At 44.1% G+C, this 23,190-nt stretch overlaps 1 protein-coding gene across 5 annotated transcripts in view; it reads right to left on the bottom strand.

Annotated features, from left to right (window-relative positions):
- The window catches only part of CCP110 (centriolar coiled-coil protein 110), a 391,171-nt gene that overhangs the window by 354,132 nt on the left and 13,849 nt on the right, over positions 1 to 23,190 (bottom strand). The gene's annotated exons all lie outside the window — the stretch shown is intronic.

Below are 23,190 nucleotides of genomic sequence, written 5' to 3'. Positions count from 1 at the left end.
GAAACTACTGGGTCCTGGAAGTGGGCTCCCCGGGACACAGTAAATGAGCCAGCCCAGGGGGATGTGGCCCACAATGGCTCAGGGAGTGGGACAAAGCAATCCCTTCCCCTTAATTAGTATACCAAAACCCAACGAATGGGGTCCCCAAGAGTGGGGGGCAGGGAAAAGGAACACAAGTTGCTCCCAGCATGTAGAAGCATGTTTAAATCTCCCACAGCCGGGTAGCAGAGTTCCATTTTTGCTCCTGTATTAAGGGAGATATAAAAATGCATCCACCAGGCGGGAGCAAACAAAGGTTTCCCTATCTGTGCTGGTGAGGGCAGGGAAACTACTGGGTCCTGGAAGTGGGCTCCCCGGGACACAGTAAATGAGCCAGCCCAGGAGGATGTGGCCCACAATGGCTCAGGGAGTGGGACAAAGCAATCCCTTCCCCTTAATTAGTATACCAAACCCCAAGACCCAAAATGAACTGGGGGATGGAGTCCCTACTCACGCCCTGTTCCCCACATATTTATTAAAGAAAATGGTGGCCTCCATTTGTTTTTTTGCAGCGATCCCATGGAGTTCCTGCAGAATCGTGGGGGAAAAAAGCAAGTTGTGTTTGGCCCCTCTAGGTCACCTCCACAGGGACTAGGGTAGGTCTACCCTGCCCTTTTATGTTTTTTTTTCTTTAAAACTTCAAGACAGGGGGGGTTGTAAGTCCCAGAGTCCTGTAATGGCTGCCCGGAACAATTTTGTCATTTTGCTGGTAGCATTTGCTCCAGCAGGAGATTGACTCCTATAGAGGCAAATTTACCCAAACTAAATAAAAAGGCTCCTGGGCCTATCAGAAGGCTCTATTTTAAAAAATTGGACTCTTGAATATATATATTCTACTCATACCCGGAATAAAGGCTTGCCACCACTTGCTTGTGTCGGAGTGCTGCTCTATCGTATGGGCAAATTGGAGCGTGAATAAATTATATATATATATATATATATTTTTTTTTTTTACCTTCATTACTCAAAAACTACTAAACGGATTTACACCAAACCACAAAAAGCATGCTTTCTGGACCAAGATCTTGCTTCCTGACAAGTTTGGTGCAATTCCATTCAGCAGTTTTGCCGTAGCGTGGTCTGAAAAAAAGTCTATTGAAAATGCAATCGGATCACCCTGAAACTTTACAGGAAGGAGTTGAGGTGGATGAACTTTTTTTTGATAGTTTCATGAGGATTCGTCAAACAGAGCCAAAGTTATTAGCAAACCAAAAACTGCTCTGTCTATGGAAAAGCAGACATAACTATAACTACCCAGCGGCGACTACCACTGGGATAAAAAAAAAAAAAAAAAGGAGATATATACATATATTAAAAAAACACAAAGATTAAACTGTTATGTGAAATGTTCAGTAACAAAGTAACAGTTTGAACTCATGGTCCAAGGTCACTATAACTTGCACCCCCGTCATCCAGTTCTCTCATCAATAATTTTGATTGCAAATGTTGCACAGATATTATCAATTATGTCATGAGTGATGTGATATGCGGGGTAATCAGCAGTGCATGGCGAGGTCGCAAGTTATAGTTGCCCCAGGTCACGAGTTCTGGTTACTTGAGATAAAAATAAATAAATCACCAGTTATAGTTAAGTTGAAAACCTTACATTGTTATTGAACATTTTACCCCAAAATAATGTTACTTTAGCCTTTTGTTATTTCACTGAATTTACAGTTTTCTTTTTAGCAGCTTAAAATAATATTTTGTTACCTTACATACAGCCAGCCCTTTGCCGCACACACCCTTCTGCCAAGTGCTGCAGAGGGTTGGCCGCAGGGCCTGACCTTCCAACCCCTGCAGACAACCAACCCTACGCTGCTTGGGTGGCTGTTGGATGTGAAAGGTGGACAGGCATTGTGGCCAATCCACCCAGGGGCAGACTATGCCCCCCGCAGGCTGGCAACCCCAAGCTGCGCACAGCCTTTAGCATGCATAGCGTAGGGCTGGCCTTCGGGTGCTGGAGACCGCATCCCCGGGGCCAAAAGTAAGGGTTGGGGGGGCATGCATTTGAGTGACTGTTCAGATTTCTTTAGGATTTTTAACAAATATTTATTTTATATTGATAATCCCTGCCTCCGGGGGTATTTCTTTGATATATTTTGATCAATTTAAATTTTTATATAAACGGGAGAACCTTTTGTAATGTTCTACCAATAATTCAGCATATTTAAGTAGCAACAAGTAGTTGTAGACTATAAAAAAAATACAGGTTCTTACAATGTCGAAACAGAACACATTGCTATTGTAAAACTTCTCAAATCATTGTCCTTCTCTGCTAACACAGACACCAGCTCACATATTTTAAAGGGAAGATGAAAAGGTAAACGTTCTGATTTCAAGCTCATATTGCGATGCGACATTAAACAAGTTGTTGCATCCCTATGCTGACATTGTTTTGGCATTTAATCCCACTATCAAGGCCTAAACTGGTGAGCATATGCAACAGCCTAGTACCTAAACACTAAAGGGTAAAATAAGTAAATGCTTATTCCTAATAAATTGTAATGCATGTCAATGAACTAAAAAGGAGGACATCGGGCTAATGCAATTTTTCACTATTTGGGGCAGGTTTGTTAGAAAAGTTGATTAATATTCAACTCAGAGTATCTTGAAAGATTCATGCTGTTACATTCTTGTCAATGGGGCTTTTTCTCGAGGGATAGCACTGAATCAGAATCAGCCCTTCAAGGTGGTCGCCTCCATTAAGGCACTCCTGGTTTGCACACTAAATTATGTCCAGTGGGTCAGAGCATCCTAGCCATGTTGTACCATACAACAATGAAACATGTCCTAGTAACTATGACGGAAAGTTTCAATTCTATTAAGGACGCGGAGGTGAGGATTATGCTCTACTTTCTTTTATTTCCATGCTCAGCAAATTCAACTTCAACAACAAAAAACTACAAGCTCCATCTCTGTTGTAGTCCATAGGGAATTCACCGTCCTCCAATCAGATGGTGCTCCAGGTTCACGAGGGCGTGCTGTTGCCAATACCCTTCCTCTTTCGTGACTGCGAACTTCTTAACATCAAAGATCCTCAATCCGTTTTGGACCCGTCAGACCCTAGGAGAAGCCAAACAGAAGAGCCAACTGAAACCATTCTTCAAACTGCATAAATCAACAAGTACACCATAGCAGACATTTGCATGAATCAATGACCGTAAACAGTAAGAATCAAACCAAAAGGGATATACTCAGCCCATACGTTGAATAGACAACACCATAATGAGGTCCTCATACAAAATACCTTAAATATGGGAGGGACCAGGTCTCTTTGAGCAGCGGGCGGGAATAATCCTTGCCTCCGCATCCTTAATAGAATTTAAACTTTCAGTCATAGTTACTAGGAAATCTTTCATTCTATGTCAGGACCGGAGGCGAGGATTATGCTCGTTCAAAGCTTGTCCACCACCAAAGACGCCATGTTCACGACTGGTTTAAAATAAAATCTTTTAACATAGAGTCTGAAGACTAGTCTGCTGCATTTAGAATATCTTCTAATCTGGTGCCTAATGAAAAAGCCTTAGAGACCATAGCTCCTCGTACAGAGTGTGCTCCAAACTGCGAGGTATTTATACCCGCTTCTTGCATCACCCATTTGATCCAACGAGCTATTGTTGGAGGCGACACAGCCTTGAAGGGCTTCCTTAGGGAAATCAGAAGCGGACGCTCCCCTGGCGGGCAAGTTTCTTCTGTCATGCTCTTGTACTCCTTGAGGCATCTGACAACACACAGTTTTGGGGATTTATCGAAAGCTGGATAGGACACAATTCTAGAGTCAGATTTAGTTCTGCGCAATATGCGGAATGTAACTCCTTCCGGGGTAAAAACGGGACCCGTAATATCGAGGGCCCTGACATCCGATACACGTCTGCAAGATACTAAACAGAGCAGCATAGCCAACTTGACAGAAAGTTCTTTGTGGGAAAGGTACCTATTAGCTTGCCAAGATTGGAACAAACGTAGCACCTTATTAACATCCCACAAGGAGGAATACCTGGGTTCTGGGGGATGCGAAAGACAGATACCGCGCAGCAACTTGCAGACCAGAGAGTGTTCCCCCACCGGCCCTCCCGAAACCGGGAGGTGCCGTGCCGAGATTGCCGAACTATAGGAATTTACAGTTTGATAGGCCAGGCTTTGGGACGCCAAAGAAGTCAAAGAATTTATGACTGTTACCACTTCGCACCCCATGGGATCGTGGTCGTTCCGAACACACCAACGGACCCATCTAGTCCAGACTGATTTATATCGTTTATTCGTGCTGTCGGTCAAAGCCGCTCCCAGTAACGTTCGAGCTGCCTCCGATAGGCCGGTGACTCTCCAGCGACGCCGGAAATCCGCCATGCTACCAGGGGCATCCGACTCTGCTGGACTAGCGGGTGTGGATTACCCTGAGGATCTTTCAGGAGAAAGAGATCTTGGGGTAGAAGGATTGAAGAATCCCAAAAAAGTTTCAGAAGAACTGGAAACCACACTTGAGACCTCCAATACGGGGTGACTAAGACTACCTGAGCTTGCTGCCTCTGGACTGGAGTCGTAAGTCGCATTATCATGGTCAACGGAGGGAAGACATACCCCGCTTCCTTGGACCAATCCTGAAGGAACGCGTCTGTCGCTGATGCTAGAGAGTCCAGTTTCCAACTGTAGAAACGCGGAAGCTGATGGTCCAACCTGGACGTAAAGAGGTCCACAGAGAAGGGACCCCACAGGGTGGGGAGGCGTTGAAAGGTCGGAGGATGTAGCTGCCAAAGGCTCATGTCCGACCAGCTGCTGGAACAACGGTCCGTTACCACATTGGATTTTCCTGGGAGACATTCCGCCAGTACTGAGACATTGTGTGACAGGCAAAAGGTCCAGAAGTCCTTGGCCAGATCCGCCAACGCTTTGGACTTTGTAAACCCCCCCCCCCCCCCCCAAGTGGTTTATATACCCGACGGCTGACACGTTGTCCATTTTCAGAAGCACACTGCAGGAGGCCTTCTCCTTCGTCCAACATTGGAGGGCGAAGGACCCCGTCATCAATTCCAGGCAGTTGATGTGGAGCTGACCTTCGTCTACTGACAACTTTCCTCCTGTAAAGGAGTCCCCGCAGCAGGCACCCCAGCCTGATTTGCTGGCATCGGATTATGAGGTCCGGCTCGCACCCGAAGATGGCCCTTCGATTCGAGGCCTCCATGTGGTTTAACCACCAAGTCATTTCCATGCAAACTTCGTCGGTCAGTGGGACCTGATCCGAGTACTGAAGGCCCTTGCGAAGATGTGAGGCTTTCAGGCTCTGCAACGCTCTGTAATGAAGCGGTCCCAGGAAGATCACCTGAATAGAGGAGCTCAAAAGCCCCACCAGCCGCGCCACCTGTCGGAGAGAGGTCGAATGTCTGGCCAATATTCGCCACAGCTCCGTGCGTATCTTGGAAATCTTCCTAACCGGGAGGATCAAGGTGGGGGACACCGAGTCCACAGCGAAACCCAGAAAAGTCATCTGTTTGGAAGGGGTCAGGACCGACTTCTTGATACGGATTATAAACCCCAAACGTTGGAGCAGGTTCACCAACTCCTGCAACGGATACGAGAGCCTCACTGGGCACTGTTCTAAGTGGAGAATGTCGTCGAGGTATATGATCAGACGGAAACCTCTGGCGCAAAGTGTTTCCACCACCAGTTTGAGAAGGTTGGTGAAGCACCACCGGGCCGACGACAGCTCGAAGGGGAGTGAGACAAACTCGAACACTTTGTTCTTCCACATGAACTGTAGGAAGCGACGATGCGGGGGAAGTATAGGCACCACCAAGTACGCATCTTTTAGGTCCAAGCGGACCATCCAGTCGTCCAGTTGAAGCAAGTCCTGTAACAGATGGATGCCCTTCATCTTGAAGTATCAATACACTAATCATTGTTTGAAGTCTTTCAGATTGATAGCGGGTCGCTGCCCACCATCTGTCTTGTCGAATAGGAAGATGTTGCTCAGGAAGCCCCCAGGGTGAAGGTGTATCGGGACTACCGCTCTTTTTTGCAGCAGATCTGTCACCTCTTGATTTATGAGGGAAGCCTGATTGTGTGCAAAAACCAACAATCGAGGACGAACGTCCTGTCTTGGGGAACCGTAGAATTCTATGTGGAGCCCCTGGACGGTTTGTAATACCAAAGCGTCGGAGGTAATAGCTTTTCAATTGTCTACGAAATTTGCTAGCCTGCCGCCCACCAGGAGAGGGGTTAAAGGAGAAGTTCTCACCTGCGTTAGGCACATTGTGGCTTCTGCCTTGTCCTCTGCCACCCTGGCCTCGGAAACTTCGACGAGACTGGAAGAACTCCTGCCCGAGTCTTGCTGCTTCTTGCCGGGGCCTCTTTGAGGGCCTTGCGTGAAGAAACAGCCGGTCGAACGCTCTCTGCCACGGCCGGCCCCAACGAAAACTTTAGGGTGGCACACTCGTTTTATAGAGGACTGCGCTTTGTCAAGCGAGGTAAAGGTGGACACAAATTTTGTCAATTCTTTGATAAATGGTTCTCCAAAGAGACCACCTTGAGCCACCGCTCCCGCCTCCGATGTGGCGAGGTCTCCCAACTTCGGATCGACCTTTATCAAAAAAAGAGCATCTCCTTTCTGTAGAAAAGGCGCAGTTTGCGTTGCCCAAAAATACAATGGCACGCTGAGCCCAGTTGGAGATTCGTTCTGCGGAGAGAGGGGTGTCCAATGCTTCGGCTTCCTCCGCCAGCTCTAAAACGTTGGTGAGGGGACCCGCAATATCCAATAGTTTGTCTTGACACGATCGCCAGGATCGGTCAATTCCTTTTTTCGGGTCCCAGATGTATTTCTGTAGGAAGGTGGCCATCCGAGGGTCCACCTCCGGGGTCAAAGCCACTTTGCCTGGTAGGGCAGGGCGAGGACATTCAGACTTCAGACAAGCCCTTACTTCTTTTTCAAGGGGTTTGCGGAGGCGCCCTGCCACAAACGCTGAAACTTTATTGGAGGAAGTCCATTCCGATGAACGGTGGTGGACGAGGTCTTCGTGGACTAACATATCCGAAGGTTCCTCACCCTCCGGGGCGTCAGTGGCTGAGGGCTCTGCAGAGCGCCAAGGTCTGTACGGTTCAGCCTCGTCCGCAGACTCCTCTACAGAGTCGTCATCATCATCGTCTTGTAAGGGAGGGATATCGGGAAGCACTGGGGGGGGGGGGGGGGGGGTTGTTAGGATGTTGATCCCCTGGGGGGGGGGGCGCTAGGCTTCAAAGGCAGCTGCGTATTGCATGATGCGCCTTTCAAATGGCGGCATGGCCTCTGAAACAGCCTGGTGGATAGACGCATCCACTGCGTCGCAGAAATCATTGTCCAGGAGGATGACCTGGAGAGATTCTTCTTCCACATACTCCTCCATAGTGGTAGGAACAAAGACAATGCTAAATATATATATATATATATATATATATATATATATATATATATATATATATATATATATATAATGGCAGCCTCCAACGCTCTAAGCGCCAGTTGTGAACTACCTTGCAGGGGGTGAGGTTCAGCTGTGACCAGGCACTATTTATTACACACAGAGTATGTGATGGGTTTTATAAAAGGGTATCCCCGCTCTGGGCCTGCCCCGGTAATCTCCCAAGGAGCCCTGCGAATGCGCTATGCAAAACTGCTCGCCACCAAAAAGATAAAACTCTCGCCTACCGGCGTTTATACGGACCCATGTCGCGGGCGTAGGGGAGATTAAAGAGTTTTGAAGTACAGACCTGCTAGAAACGCAGGCCTAACCGTTCCCAGAGCCTGAGACCGTGTACAACGGGTGGATTGTTGGCGCTCTCTGATCCCGACCCGTCCAGCACGTCGCGGATCAGTGAGATGCGGACACGCGCCCCCTGCCACCAAAGGCGCAACACCGCACCGTGCCTCAGAGGGGCCGCGAGTGGAGCCAACTAACAGCTCACGCGGCCAGAGCCTGAAAGGAAAAGCCCAATACAATAAACACCCTACACACAGTAACGAAAGGTGAATTGGGGACAATATCAATTGACAACCGGCAAATAAGCTCAAATAGAACCACCAACAAATTTGACAGAATTGCAGCGCACGCGTGCAGAAGCAGAATAAAGCCAAGAACCATTAATACGAGATGAAAACAGGCCGCATAGATTATATCACACAGAAAGACCTCTCGCTTCGAAGAGCGATAGGAAAACAGTACTTATCTTTGCTGAGAGCAGGAAAGAAAGAGGAGGGGAATTGGCAACAGCACGCCTTTGTGGACCTGGAGCACCATCTGATTGGAGGAGGGGGAACTCCCTATGGACTACAACAGAGATGGAGCTTGTAGTTTTTGGTTGTTGAAGTTGAATTTGCTGAGCATGGAAATAAAAGAAAGTAGAGCATAATCCTCACCTCCGGTCCTGACATAGAATTTAGAGACCAGTTTCACTGGACAGCAGAGTTTAGTAATAAATGAACATGTCGTGGCTGTAGTTCTATCTAAACTAGACAGAAGATAATGAGGAACAGTTTTCAAAATTAATATAAATATTTATCAACTTTAGAACGTCGCTTCAGTACTGTCATCATTTGAACCTGTGGTCTGTACTTTCAAACACAGAGGTCAGCAATCAGGGCTTAGGCAGTGGAGCCCTATCAATGAGTAAAGACAAAAATGTCTGGACTGAAATTGGACTAGTTGCATTCAACAACTGACAGAGTTTGTCCATTTTATAGATTTAAAAATCATTACATTGCGCAAGAATTTCAACTGCAGCCACATTTTGTTACCACAGATCATGCCTGTAGTTAAAATGACATTCTACTACCGGTGTATGATTCACTTATTACATTACAGTAACGTGTGCTACCACAATAGCTCTAAATGCTGTTTCCAGCTTTAATATCTTGTCAGGACTACAAAAAGCAGCTCATATGCAGGCCTTCTGCTGGTACAACTGGAATCCTTGGCGTGTGCAGAGCACAGCTGTCTGGATGCAGCATCCTAACTTACTTCGGTTAATATAGTAGTAGAAACAGAGTCAGAGACTAGGCTCTCTTTCTATGTGATCTTCATGGGAAAGGGGAGAAATCCATAACATTTTCCTTTCACTGTAAATTGCACTCGTTGGTCCATAAAGCCCACCCCAAGATACAACCCAGCAGTTAACAGGCTCCTATAGCACCCCTCTTAACAGATCGTTCAGACAGGTCATTACAAAAGGGTAATTTCTGACATTTCTATGGCAGTACTATCCAATGCACACAATCTGAATAATACAAAGCAGTCTGGGAATTTGGGATTTGTACAGAAAAGGTCAGGTGTAAACTGGGTGTCCAGGGACTTGGCTGTATGCACATTATTTCTTTCTTTCAGATTCCCCTCGCATGTCATATTCTTCTGAACATGTTGCTTTATTTTATTTTATTTTATTTGCCCATCAGGTCACGAAGAGTGTTGAAGCATTGTTCATTGGGGTCTGGTGGATGGCCAAAGGGAGAGGGTGTGTAGAAGACAATTTGAAACACTAACATTTAGTTGCAGCTGTTGCCAATGAGCAGTTTAGGATTATATTAGTATAAAACCACAGTAGAATTTAGTAAACATAAGTATAAACTTAGTTGTAAAGCGTTTTCACCACCAAAAACAAAGTACTGCAATGTAGACAAGTGTGTATCAGTATGTATTACAGCAGACTTTGGCGACGTGAAAGCAGTCCACAATATTAAATGCGGCTTTGGAAGTCAATGAAAGTTTGTGAAAAATCATGTGGGATTTTTGGCACTTTGTTAAATTACACTTCACAATTTAGAATAGTTTGGGAAAAGGAAATGGAGTCATTGCCTTGGAATCAGTCTGTACAGGAGCATGTAATAAAACCAAGGTCTGCAGGTTCAAGTCAGTAACTTATCCAGCAGCCCACATTGCACTGTTCCCGAGTCTGATTGAGACCTGCTTCAAAATGCAAGCATTTGTGTGGACTTTTTTCCATGCTTCAAAGTTTCAAGGACACATGTACTGCTTACAAATGCTGCTCTTTGTAAATGGCACCAATCAATGATTGCTTTGATTTTTTTTTTGGATGACCATTTCTAGATAGGCTGCTTCATAAATGCCGATTTAGTCCTGATAAAACTCTAAAGGAAATATTAACTATTGAGAGGTTTCAATCGTACCTCTTTCAACAGCCAAAACCATATGCTTTTTTTTGTTTTCTCTCAAAGTACATTTATTTTAACTCAGTTCACCTCGCATGTGCAACACGTCGAAAGCTGAACACCTACCACATGCTGTGACCATTCTTATCTAATTTATGATGCTTTATAAATCTATACAATAATGTGTGTGTGCACACATTTTTTTGTATTTTATGAGTGATATATTACATCTGAATATCTCATTGATAGATTGCACAAGTATTGAGATTCCACTGCGCATTGCGTATACATATCTAGAGTGACAAAAGGGCCGGCTCGGCACTACAGCTTAATCCAATACATTTGAGCCTTGGGAGGTAGGAAATGGTATTCATATACTGCAAGGAAGGGATTATTTCCTAGTCCTTGGGTTAGCAAAAATTATGTATTTTAGAACATCATGTTGACAACATGTTGAACCCATAATATTTTGAATGTTTAGTATGCAAATTTATACTTTCATTATAAGTAAGTAACAGAATGGTAATTTGTTACCATTAGCAACCAGATTATAGAACGTCAGTATTTGTATCTAATATATCTTTAAACTTCTAATCACTTACTATCACATGCTATTTTGTTTTATTTATGGATAGAAAAGCACATTGTATTAAGAACAAAGCAATAGAGAAACATTTGGGAGGGTTTAGAGCATGCGGACAAAATCTAAATAGCACTCACTGTAGGGAGGGCATCCCCTGGATATAGAGATAATGAACACGGGCATACAAGCCAGACATATAGTCACAACATTTGCTTTGCATGCTTTCTTTTTTTACAAAATGTTGAACTTGTGGCATGTTAAATATTTACGGAAATAATAATCCCAGACTTGATTCAGAAACTCACCATAATTTTAGCAAGCAAATCCTGTCATTTCCCAAGAGCCCAACTTTAAAGCACTTCCACGATACCATCAAACATGTTGGGGAGAAAGATGCATTTCTGCACACTTCCTCTGAAGACCAACGAATAAAAAGCAATTATGGAGCCATTAGTAGATTTTTTTTTTCTTTTTTTTTTTAAAGGCGGAAGTTTGCTACATTCAAAAGACGCCTAGTGGAAACATCCTATTTTCTTCAAATACATTCCAAAAACAGATGCGCATATAAGAGCATGATCAAAGAGATGAACGTAGCGAGGATTCCCAATTTAGTCAGCTCTGCCCTGAAGAATGGCCACTCCAAAGATTCTTTTTTAGCGTCTAACAAAACAGCGACTGCAGGTATGGACAGTGAGATCCTATTAAGAACAGCGAAAATACTACGCAAGTTGAGGGAAGAGGATCTATGGGAGACGAAGCCAGATTGGACAGGAGATTTGATCTGTTCCATTAAATCAAATAGTCTAGTGGCAAGAACTTTAGCTAGAATTTTATTATCTAAATTTTAAAGAGAAAGAGGAGCGAGGTGGGGACGTTTGCCAGGTTTTAACAAGCGAGTGAGAACTGCTTTTCGAAGTGTATGTGGGAGCCCACAAGACAGTAAGGATTCAGCATAAAGCTCTAAAAGATGGGGAGCAAGTTTGTTTTTTTACTACTTAATACAAATTCCCTGTAAGGTTGTCAAGGCCAGTGGCTTTAGACCAATTCAGAGTATCAATCACCTGGACGATCTCTTCCAGCTTAACAGGTTCACTAAGAAATTGCTTCTGAACATCTATAAGCCAAACCATCGTCGCTCACTCCAGGCATGATGAGATCTCTTGTACGTCAGTGGGCGTGCAGGAGGCATAAAGATGCAGGATAGTCCCACCTCCCAACATCTGAGACCCAGAGTCCGTATGTAGTTCAATAGAGTAACCAGTTAGTTGTTTGGGACACAGTAGGCGTGCAACGGCACAGCCCGCTCGCTCTCCCACGCCATTACGGCGCGCCCTTGAGGACATCCCCATATATGCAATCTCCCTGTCAGCAAGATCTTTAAACTCGGTCAGTAAGACAGAGTGTTGGTATACTCGGGGATGTAAACCAGCAGTGGCATCTGTCTATATCCTGCAGTTCCGCTTCCACTCAGAGTTCTGAGCGGATGTCACGGAGGATGCTTTGAAATGCACACCTCGCATACATACGCTTTGAAAGCCTTCCATAGAGTAACCTGTGTAGAAACCGTTACCTTATTTAACATGAAATATTCAATTACAGCAGCAAGTATCTCACTATGAAATTAAGGATCATGGAACCTCTAGGTGCGCTTCAGACCGCACCTGCAGGGAATCTGAAGATCAAGAAAGACAGAACTATGATAAGATAGGGTCCATGGCAACACTGTGACCCTGTGGTCTATAGAGAAGTATTAGCAGAGAGGAACCAATAATCAAGCTTCGTCTAGCTGGCATATGTAACAGAGTAAAAAGTGAAATCAGGAATACACTGGTATAGAGCACGCCAAGCATCCTGTAAGGTGTAGTGTCAATGATGTGACGAAATACCTCAGTCGCCTGTGATTTGCTACTGGGTAAGTTGCTGGTAGAATCAAGGCAAGGGCAGTGCGCCATATTAAGTTCACCACCCAGTATCATATAATCTACATCCAAACATCCCAAGAGTGCATATAGCTCATGGAAAAAATACAGGTCATCTATGTTAGGGGCATATATATTGACCAACAAAACGCACTTATCCACAAGGGTGCAGTGTTGGAAAATATTAAGTTCATTTGGGTCAGAATAATAATGGTGAAGGGAGAACGGCATACTTCTGTGTCTGAAGATGCATACGCCATGGGAATATGAACAACAACTAGATAAACAACAATGTGTTCCCCAAGCCAATGCAGATGAATGATCCTTGGTGGTTGGGAGAGGAGTCTCCTGAAGAAAGGCTATTTTAACCTCAGGTCTATTCAGAGAAGACAAGACCTATTTGCCCTTACGGGATTCTTAATCCCCAGAATATCCTTTTTGATAAGGGAGATTCCTACTGCTGATTTCGACCCAAAGTGCAGTGTCATGGGAAGGCGAAGTATATGGTGCGTGGCGCATAATTTAATGATGGTGCAATGCATAAATTATGTGCTATGGAAGACCAACATGAAAGATGTGGAAAAAGCAACAAAGAGAAAACCACAGAACCCCCCCCCCACCCACCCACATTCGATCAAAGCATATCCAGTGAATACCAAGGAATAAGATCATAAAACAGAAAAGACCCAACACAGTAAAGGCAGTGTTCACCATGCGAAAGGCAATGACTCAGCATGGCCTGGCCTGCTGGTAAAGAGGACTCTGAAAGTTAAGAAAAAGAATCAGCTACAAGTATACATTCTTTATGTGTGTAGAACAATGCTGACAATATAGGGAACTGTGCATAACCTTAAATGCGTACCATAAACACCACAGTGGGGAGGTCTAGAGACACAAGATAGGTCCAGGGTGCCAAGCCAGTTCAACATGGAGGAGTTGGCGGCAAGGAGGTGGAAGTCCTAGCATTGTCTGGTGACGTTTGTCGGGTGTAAAAGGCTCAGAAAACAGCGGTTTACAGAAGGCCGTCACTTCCTCCAGGGTGTCAAATAAATTAGATTTACCATTATGTTCGTGTAGTGCTAGAGGCACTTCCATGTATTGGGACCACGTGATGACCTTTGACTACCATTATTTTAATTGACTTTTGGCGTTTAACTTTATCCTAGATTGAATGTACATCATCAATTTTCCTGCATGTGCAGGTTTCCTTGAAGATATCTTATGTGTAACCTTGTAGTTTTAGAGTAGGGGAGTGATAGAAATGCAATGGTTTGCACCGTTGTCCAAGTAGGGACCCTTCTTCCTAGTCAGGGTAAGGGGAATACACTTCTAAAATAACCCCTGCTCACCCCCTTGGTAGCTTGGCACGAGCAGATAGGTATATCTCAGAGGCAGTGTGTAAAGCATTTGTGAACACACACAGAAATAAAAATATGACTTTAAAAAATGGTAGAAACAGTGCTGTCCAAAGTAAATTGCAGATGCAACACTTTTCACACAAAGTATCTCGAATGAGTCGCACACACAAACAAAAAGGGTTGCAGGGAAGGTGACGTGTTGGTTCCTTACTGTTGCGCATGGGAGGTGATGCGTCGGTTCCTTACCGGAGAGGAGGTGATGCGTCGGTTTCTTACAGTGTGGGGAGGTTATGCATCGGTTTCTTACTGCGTCCCCCAACGATGCGACAGACCTGGCGCCTTGATGCGATGCGTGACGATCCGGGACGATGCGTTAGTTTTTGCAGCCGTACAGCAGACTTGCGTTAAAATCGGAGTGGTGATCTCGGACTTCAGTGCACCAGATGCGGCATCCAGCGATATCTTGAGCCGCGGGCAGGCACTGCGTCGGTTTCTTTGGCGATGCATCGGAAACAGGTAAGGATGTGTTGCGCTTCTCATCGTTGCATTGCTTTTCCAGCTCCCACAGCCAAAACAACCTCCAGAGTTCCAGAACATACAGGCACCTCTTGGCAAGTCAAAACTCCCAGCAAGGAAGTTCAGGGGAGCTGGGAGTGAAGTCTTTGTGTCCCTGAGACTCTGGAACAGGAGGCAAGCTCTTCTTCAAGCCCTTGGAGATCTTCCGCAAGCAGGGCACACAGAAAAGTCATTTTCCCTTTCCTTGGCAGAAAGCAGCCACAACAGGTCAACCCCAGACAGCCAACAGCAGAGGAGCAGTATTCCTCCTCAGTTTCTCCAGCTCTTCTCCTTGGCAAAGGTTCCTCTTGATTCCCAAAAGTGATCTAAAAGTCTGGGGTCTGGGCCCCTCTTTTTAGATTACAAGACCCTTTGTTCTCTGTGGCAGAGAAGCCATAACCAGTTCTGTCTTCTCTGGTGCAGCTTCCTAGCAGGAGGTGGAGACAGCATTGTCTAAGGCAGACCAGGCCCATTCAAGAGTGAAAGAAATCTCCTCCCCCCTACTCTGAATTCAGCCCAGTCCTGGAGAGGCAGAACACACATTAAACCACCAAGTGACTGTCTGAACAGAATGCATATACCCAGCCCCTGTCACTCCAAACCCAGACAGTCAATACACAACCTAGCACACTGGATGGTCAGGCAAGAAAATATCTCCTTTCTAAAAGTGGTATTTTCAAACCCAGAATGTAAAAATCACCCTCACTAAAAGATGCATCTTAAAATTCTGAGTTCAAGCATATCAAACAAATACTCATAAGATGTTATGAGCAAACTCCCCATTCGATCCTATGGGACAGATAGTGAAATACTGCCAATTTAGTTTTTCACTATTGTAAGGCTATCAGGATATCCCACACACCTTGGGACATGTCCTACCTTTCACATACACTGCACCCTGCCCACAGGGGTACCTTGGACCTACCTTAGGGGTGACTCACATGTAAGAAAAGGGAAGGTTAGGGCCTGGCAAGTGGGTGTCCTTGCCAGGTCGACATGGCAGTACTAGACTGCACACAGGCACCGCAATGACAGGCCTGAGACCTTGTTGCAAGGCTGGCTGTGTAAGTGGTACAATCAGTGCTGCAAGCCTACTAGCAGCACTTGGTTTACAGGCCCTGGGCGCACACGGTGCACTGTACTAGGGACTTAACAGTAAACCAAATAAACCAATCATGGAAATATCAATCCATAACAACAATTGACAAAGGGAGCACTTGCACTTTGGATCTGAAAAGTAGTGGCAAAGTGTCCAAAGCAACTAGACCAGCAAAAACGAAGTCCACACACAGCAAAACAACAGGAAGCAAAGGCAAGAAAATACAGGGGGAAACACACGCTAATGATGCCAGGTCTATTGGGGAGCGCTCACAGAGTAGAACTGTCTTGCCAGGAACAGAACGTGTGGCATGTACATTTGAAAGCATATATGAGAGAGCGAGACAGAGGTGTGGAATGTACTTCTTGGTCTCAGACTGCAGTGGTGCTCAAATGTGCATTATGTTGTACACTGGAAGCATTATGAAGTTCTTACTATTGGCTTGGTCATGGCCTCATGCCATCTTGAATTCTGACTCCGTCTAGATTGAGCTTTGTCCACAGGCAGTACCCCAGATTACTCAAGGTGTTTAGTCAATTCATGTTTGAGGTTGTTTTTGGAGATGGTTTTATGTACTGTTGGAGACTTTTGTAGGCTTCATTTAGATAAGGGACTGGAACATGTGAGAGGGCAGAAGGAATGTGAGAACTCTCTTGCCTTTGGAATGCTTGCATGGAGAATGGCTAACTCCAGGAAGTTTTATTGGCGCAGAGGAGGGCCTCTCGGAAACTTCTAGTGTTCTTTGAGATTATAAAAATGGGGTTTGTTGACTTGGACATTGGGATTTTTTTTTACGTGAATGACGGACGCGTCTACAGTGTAGCAGTTCCCGGTTTGCGGAGTCACCTGAACCCAGCTGTGACTCCCCCAGTCTGGTGTTATGTTTCATAGGGTACCCCATGTAGGCATGAGTAGTGTCCTGACCCTTCAACTACATTTACTGTACCATTACACCACATAACGGGTTTTGGTATTGACCTTTTACCTAGTTAAGCACTGCATAAAATGTCAAGTGGTTTTCCCCGAAAACCAGCCTCATTAATTATGCATGAAGATTCTCAGAATCAATGCAGGATTACCATCTGCTGCATAATAACCATGTACAAGGGTCATCCCTGGCCGACATGACACAGCAAGGTAGAATCCCCAGAGGGTACCTTTTGGGGAGATATATATATATATATATCATCAATGCCAAGGCAGGCAGAGGAGAAAGACTTCCATGCTGACACATTGATGGGAGACGATGAGGTTCCTGCACGCAGACACTCCAGCTCACAGTGGTCTGATATCCCTCACGGGGTGTCCATCTCAAGACAAAGACGGGGTCTCACAGTCTCTCAATTCAGGTAATGGGGTTGGCTTCAGCCTAGGGGGATCCTTGGCACTACCCCTACATACATGCTAGGTACACTTAGATACATCTAGATCGGGTTGCATCGTAGGAGCACGCATTATTATTGTCATGTATTTATATACCTGCCTGTATGGATTGTTTTAGCACTATGGTAGGAATCTCCATCCATTTACTCTGTTGGTGCTTATAATCATTTACATCCATTTCTGTCTTATGGTTGTTTCAGCACACCTATTGTACACTAGAATGACACTGATTTAATAAATGCTTATTGAAAAAGTCCCCACCGTTTATTCTGTGTATCTCCCTCTGAGACAAAGTGAGCACGAGTGACTGAGCGAAAAGTAATGTACTGTTTCCACGATCCCGGATGGGACAAGGTTGTCATGTTCATTAGTTTCCAAGAACTATTCTCTCCTTGGTAAGAGGACTTTACAGTGGCACTGTGAGCTAGCTAGGTATACAGGCAAACATACCCAGTGGGGGTGTCTGGAATCAGTTGGGACACCAATCCCACAGTCTATGTTGTCTAAACGTACAGATCCTATATAGATTTATAGGAACTACACGACACTGGAGTGGACCAATATGCAGTGTTTACACCAGGTCAGGTTTGATTATTGACGTTGTGATGTGCGAGTGTGTCTAAGTATACATTCAAGTCTCCAGTGGCTATAATCATCATTGTGATGTGAGAGTGTGTCTTTGTGCACATTCAAGTCTTCAGTCGTTGTAATCATCTGATGTATTTAGTGTATATATCTTTCTGAGTGGATGTCCATATTATTATCGGCTTGTATTTTATTCCATATTATTATCTGTATGTATTTTGTTTCATGTATTTTTTTCCATGCATTTAACAGTTGCATTTGCCTACTTATAAGTGTGATATTATTGCTTGCATATATAGCTCTATATACATTTTAATGTTGTTCATTTGACATCTGGGAAAGCATTTTTGTTAGAGCGGGTTGCACAAATAAAACCCCATTCCTTGTTCTGAGAACAGTCTTTTGATGTGTCTGATTTTAGAAGAGTGAAATCCCTTTCCTCGTGTTTTTATTTCTTCGCTGTGTGTAGGCCTCCGTGTGGGAGGGTGGTATTTTCTATTATTTGGGAGGGCGAAGCGCAACAGTTCGCCTCTTAGTTAGGCAGAATAAAGCATGGCATATTCGAGGCAGAGTTTGAGAACAGAATTCTTGACATCGTTAAACTTCCTGCACGCCTCCTGTACAGGAACCGTGACGTCCGGGTAGAGTGAGATTGATGCACCCTGGTTGTGGAGGGGACCACGCTCTCTAGCCATTGATGGCATTTATAACACACACACCACCTTAAGGTCTTTAGGTGTGGTAGAAAGGAGAGATGCTGGGTTCGTACAAAAATGTATTACTCTCTTTCTGAAGTTATAAAGTCTTCATTCAATTAACAGGTTTGGCAATCATACACAATTGAATATTCAGCACTAGCAAGAATTGTGAAACTACCTTGGTATGCCAAAATTATAGAACGAGAACTGGTGCAAGACAATTTTGGTAATTCTTGGAACAAAATGATTTTAATCAGGGTATAACAGTAGTAGATGATCTTCATCCCAATGCGGATTCCGGCTCTCTGTTGATGTGTATCTGTCTTCATCTGCTATAGACCCTCCACACACAGTAGCGTAACTTCTACTCCAGTGTTTCAGTAATACCTGAGCAGGCCAAAAAAAGCTTGCAAGTAACAGAGATTGGCCAAATTCATAAATGTTCTTTAAAAAGTGATAAACATGCCCCCAATACCTTACTCCTACAATTGAAACAGATGGTGGCCTTAACTGTAAACCAGTGCATCAATGCTCAGGAGTACTCCTATGCATAGCCATGTCACATACAGAAATGAGGATGTGTACATTTCTGTATGTGGCAATGAAAAGCAAATTACATTTACAGCTTTAAACATTTTGTTTCTCCACAGTGAAAAAATGTTTTGCTAAGTAGAAACTCCTTCCTCTGCATTCCCATATACTATGGAGCTTCTCCTGCACATTTCCACCTTGAAAAGCATTTACTGCTGGCCTTGAAGGGAGTACACTTACAACTGTTTTCAGGACACAAGGTGCGAAAGGAACTACAAATGTTTGATGGAAACCAACAAACTTGAGAGTGTGAGATGTTCACCAGCTTTTGTTAGATTCATACAGGATCACACTAAAATATGCCCCTATAACTAAATATACACAAATAGCAGAATTTCCATGCAAGCAAATTCTGTTTGGCAAAGTACGATTCCACCATTCCAGATTCAAGTAATAAGAAATTGCACATTACCCTCAACTCAATAGATTTGCACATCTAAGTTACAAAGAGAGCAGCCTCTAGACTCGCTTTGTGATGGTCTTTGCTACATGCAACAGGCTTATGTTTTTTATAATAACTGAAGAATTATGCACTATGGACTCCCTTCTGTCACATAGAAATTCCATCTTGTGGTGTGTCAAATGGCAGCAAAAAAAAAAAAAAAAAAAAAGAAGGTGTAGGCACCTTGATGCTTAGAAACATCTCTGCTGCAAGCCAAACCTTATCCGCATGGTTGACATTTATGAATGTCTGAGAAAGGAAATACAAGCATCTCCCTCAATCAAAAATATGTAATATATTTGTTTAGCCGCTCCGAGAGGAAAAACTACAATCCAGATCTCTCTTCACCATTCAACTGAATGAGTCTATTGACTTCTTCACAGACAGGAAACTTTAACCTTACATCAGTTCTAACACAGGGTCAGTACTCAATCTTGCGGTCCTGCAGCAATGCAGGTACAGGCCCAATCTTGATCTACTGGTTTCACCACAAGCAAAGGTAAAACAGAATAAGTTTTGACAAAGCTAATCCACAAGCTAACCACAAAATAAACACATATCTAGTCCAGCATAAACATTCTTGACATTGAGGAGGACGCAATCTCTATTACAAACATATTTTGTGGTTGGAATCCGAAAAACAGTATCAAACACCTACAAGGTGTGTACATTAGCTTCAAAAGCCCTTCCTGATTTATGTATTGCAGAAAAAGTTATACATAATCACAATGTATCTCTTAGTGCAAGATTGTTACGTTCAAGGGCACATATGCTTGTGTCCCATTGAATGTTGCGGTAAGCAATTCCTAACATTCTTTAATGCAACTCTCAATATGTGTTCCACACTCTCTGGGGTGTGGCAGTGGCAAAAAGTTCCTCCTCCTACATTTACTTTAAAAAAAAAAATTAAAAAATGACATCAATAGTCCCTGTGTGACTGCAAACTATGATTCTGTTGTGTAATGTGGGAGCAGAGTACTTCAAACACAATTTTTGTGTGATATTGTGATGCTTTTTGAAAATGCGAATAATGCAACTCGTATTTTCAGCATGTTTGCTTTCCTCTTCCCAATCTTGAAAGAAAGAATGATGGTACTGGGGAGCAGTCAATAACATATCTGAAAAGTGGTTCCAGGTAACTTCTATACTGACAGCCAGTCCTGTGGTTTTCTTTTTCACCTACAACACTTCATATGGTAAGACTTAAGGCCCACACCTACAAACTGGAAAAACAGCGAAACGACAACTCCCTAGTGGCAGTGTATTACTATTAAAAAGGCCGGGAATTGCTGAAAGGGTCACAAATTGATGGCAGAACGGAAGCCCCCCCCCCCCCTCCCCCCCCCGAAAAGTGTTTCAGTACTACTGGTTCTCATTGGCTGAAGGGCACCACACGCTTAGACTGCAGAGCTCAAGTTGCAATCAGCCAATAAGATGGCCGCTCACACTTGTGTTGTTGGGCAATGATTCAGTGTGCTTCACATAAACAGCCAGAGATGCATGTACACTTCTGCCAGGGCCTGCATACGGTACCCTCTGTCTTTTGCCCAGAAATGAGAAGCAGTATCAGACTGTACTTAAAACGTCGTCCGCCTTGCAAAGTGCTTCTCCCGAGCTTTTTAAGCAAAGTAGCTGTGTCAAAGAATCATAACACATCAGTTGACTCGAAGCTGGCTGGGTCAAAACCCTGTCACTCCAACCTCACAAGCTGGCAGAGTGACACACCTGCAGGCCCCACTGTGTGACGCACCTTAATAAATTAAGGAAAATTCAAGAATGTATTTATTTAAAATATAGAAGCATTTCACCTATATCAGAAAGTATTACTTCGTAGATAGGTATTAAAAGGGAGCATTTTTAAACATGCACTTGGCAAGCCAACAAATGAACAGGGAGAGCCGAGCCAAGGATCAGCTCCGTCTCAGTGCACGAGCTGATAAAAATAATTGTCTTGTAAATCATGCATTAAAAGATAATGCTAGAATATGATACGGTCTCCAAAATTACGAAAAGTATATTTCTTTAACAAGCGTTAGAGTTTAATCTTAGCACATAAGAGTACATCACTGCATTGAGAGTATTTATTAAAAGTTAATTTTTTTAATCATGAACTAACAAATATTCCTGCCCGCGCCTTGATGACAATGCTATTAGTAAACTCAGAGGCAGGTCAAGAGTCATGTGTGCACTACACGTTCGCTAGATTCTTATCTTACATGGAGCAAAATGTTTAGTCTGTTAAAACAATAGATTTTTTGGTACCATTGTACAGCGCGCATGCTGAACTGGTCTTGAAGGTGCTCCAATATGTAATAATGAAGTAGGGGGGAGTCTCTGAAATAAAATAATTGCCTAGAAGCACACAATTGGAGGAGATCAGTTTGTGGGTCATGAGCACTACAGTTAGGTCGAGCAGCTGGGAGGGTAACATTTTTATGATTTTTTTGACCCCCGATCTTCCCTCACTTTCTGCAGGCTGTCACACAACATTCAAAGAGGGGAATAATATGCTCTTTACCGTCGAAAGATAAAAGTAAATACATTCATGGGTATAAAAGGGTCATTAATTACGCACCGAGAGTATTATATGTATTATATGTTTCGTAAATAACTAATCATTCCCCTTACCTCATTTACCAACCCTGAATCGGTCCTTGCGAGTGGCAAAAGCAACATGACAAATGTTACCAGCACCCTCTTTCTACTAGAAAAAAAAGATCTCACCTGTGGGGCAAAGACAGCGCTCACATCCCTTTCTCAGTTTATATTGTGTTTACAGATTAATGGATCTTTTTCATGTAGCACTAAGTTAACACATATACATAAAATAACAGGTATTTGTAAACCACATGTTCACCCTGAAGGGTATTGTGGTACTTCACTAACAGATGTTTGTTAACCAACTCAACGTCACTTACTAGCTCGAGCCTGGGCAGCGCAAGCGCTGCTGCAAAGCATGCTGTATTGGAGTATGGCTTTGAAGCCCTGTCCACTCTCCGCCCATATTTTTAATTGGCTTGCGTCATTGTCCTTCATAAACGCTGGCTTCCGATTCGTTATTTGGCTTGTTAGTCCCTCTTTGGTACCGCCTTGTCTGCATTGGTTACCTCTCATAATGACTGGACCTTTTACTTGTCTTGTTACACGGTCTGCTTTATCTTGGCTGTGTGCACTATTTTGTTTAATGATTTGCCCCTATTCCACCCACTACGTCATAGAACGCCGCCCGCTTTTATTTTATTTACTAATGGTGGTCCGCTTTAACTATAGCAGCGCAAACACAAGGAGATAGACGGAGCGCTGAAACTTTTCAGACACTCACCCCCCAGTCACAGATCTGGTTTGAATAAATCATCGTTATTTAGCTCACTTCGCCACCCCAGTTCAGACACAGCTATATGCAAATCAGTCTTGACCCTGTGCCTCATGGGAACAGTCCAGTCCGAACTGCCAAGCTGTGTCTTCCCTGGACTGGAAACAAGCATCCTGGGACCGGTTTCGGGTTAACAGCCCTCATAAGCCAGGCTACCTTAAATCCAGTGGCAGAGTGAGCAAGGGACCCACGTCTGGGCATACCCTGACAACTTAGGGCGAACAAAGCAAACACAAGGAGATGATGGACAGAGCGCTGGAACTTTCCAGACACTCACCCCCAGTCACAGATCTGGGCTGAATCCATCATCGTTCTTTAGCTCACTTGGCCACCCCAGTTCAGACCCAGCTATATGCAAATCAGTCTTGACCCTGTGCCTCATGGGAACAGTCCAGCCCGAACTGCGAAGCCATATCTTGCTGGACCGGAAACAAGC

Source organism: Triturus cristatus, chromosome 10, assembly GCF_964204655.1.
Source record: "Triturus cristatus chromosome 10, aTriCri1.1, whole genome shotgun sequence".
NCBI lineage: Eukaryota > Metazoa > Chordata > Amphibia > Caudata > Salamandridae > Triturus > Triturus cristatus.
This window is presented reverse-complemented; position numbering and strand designations above follow the sequence as displayed.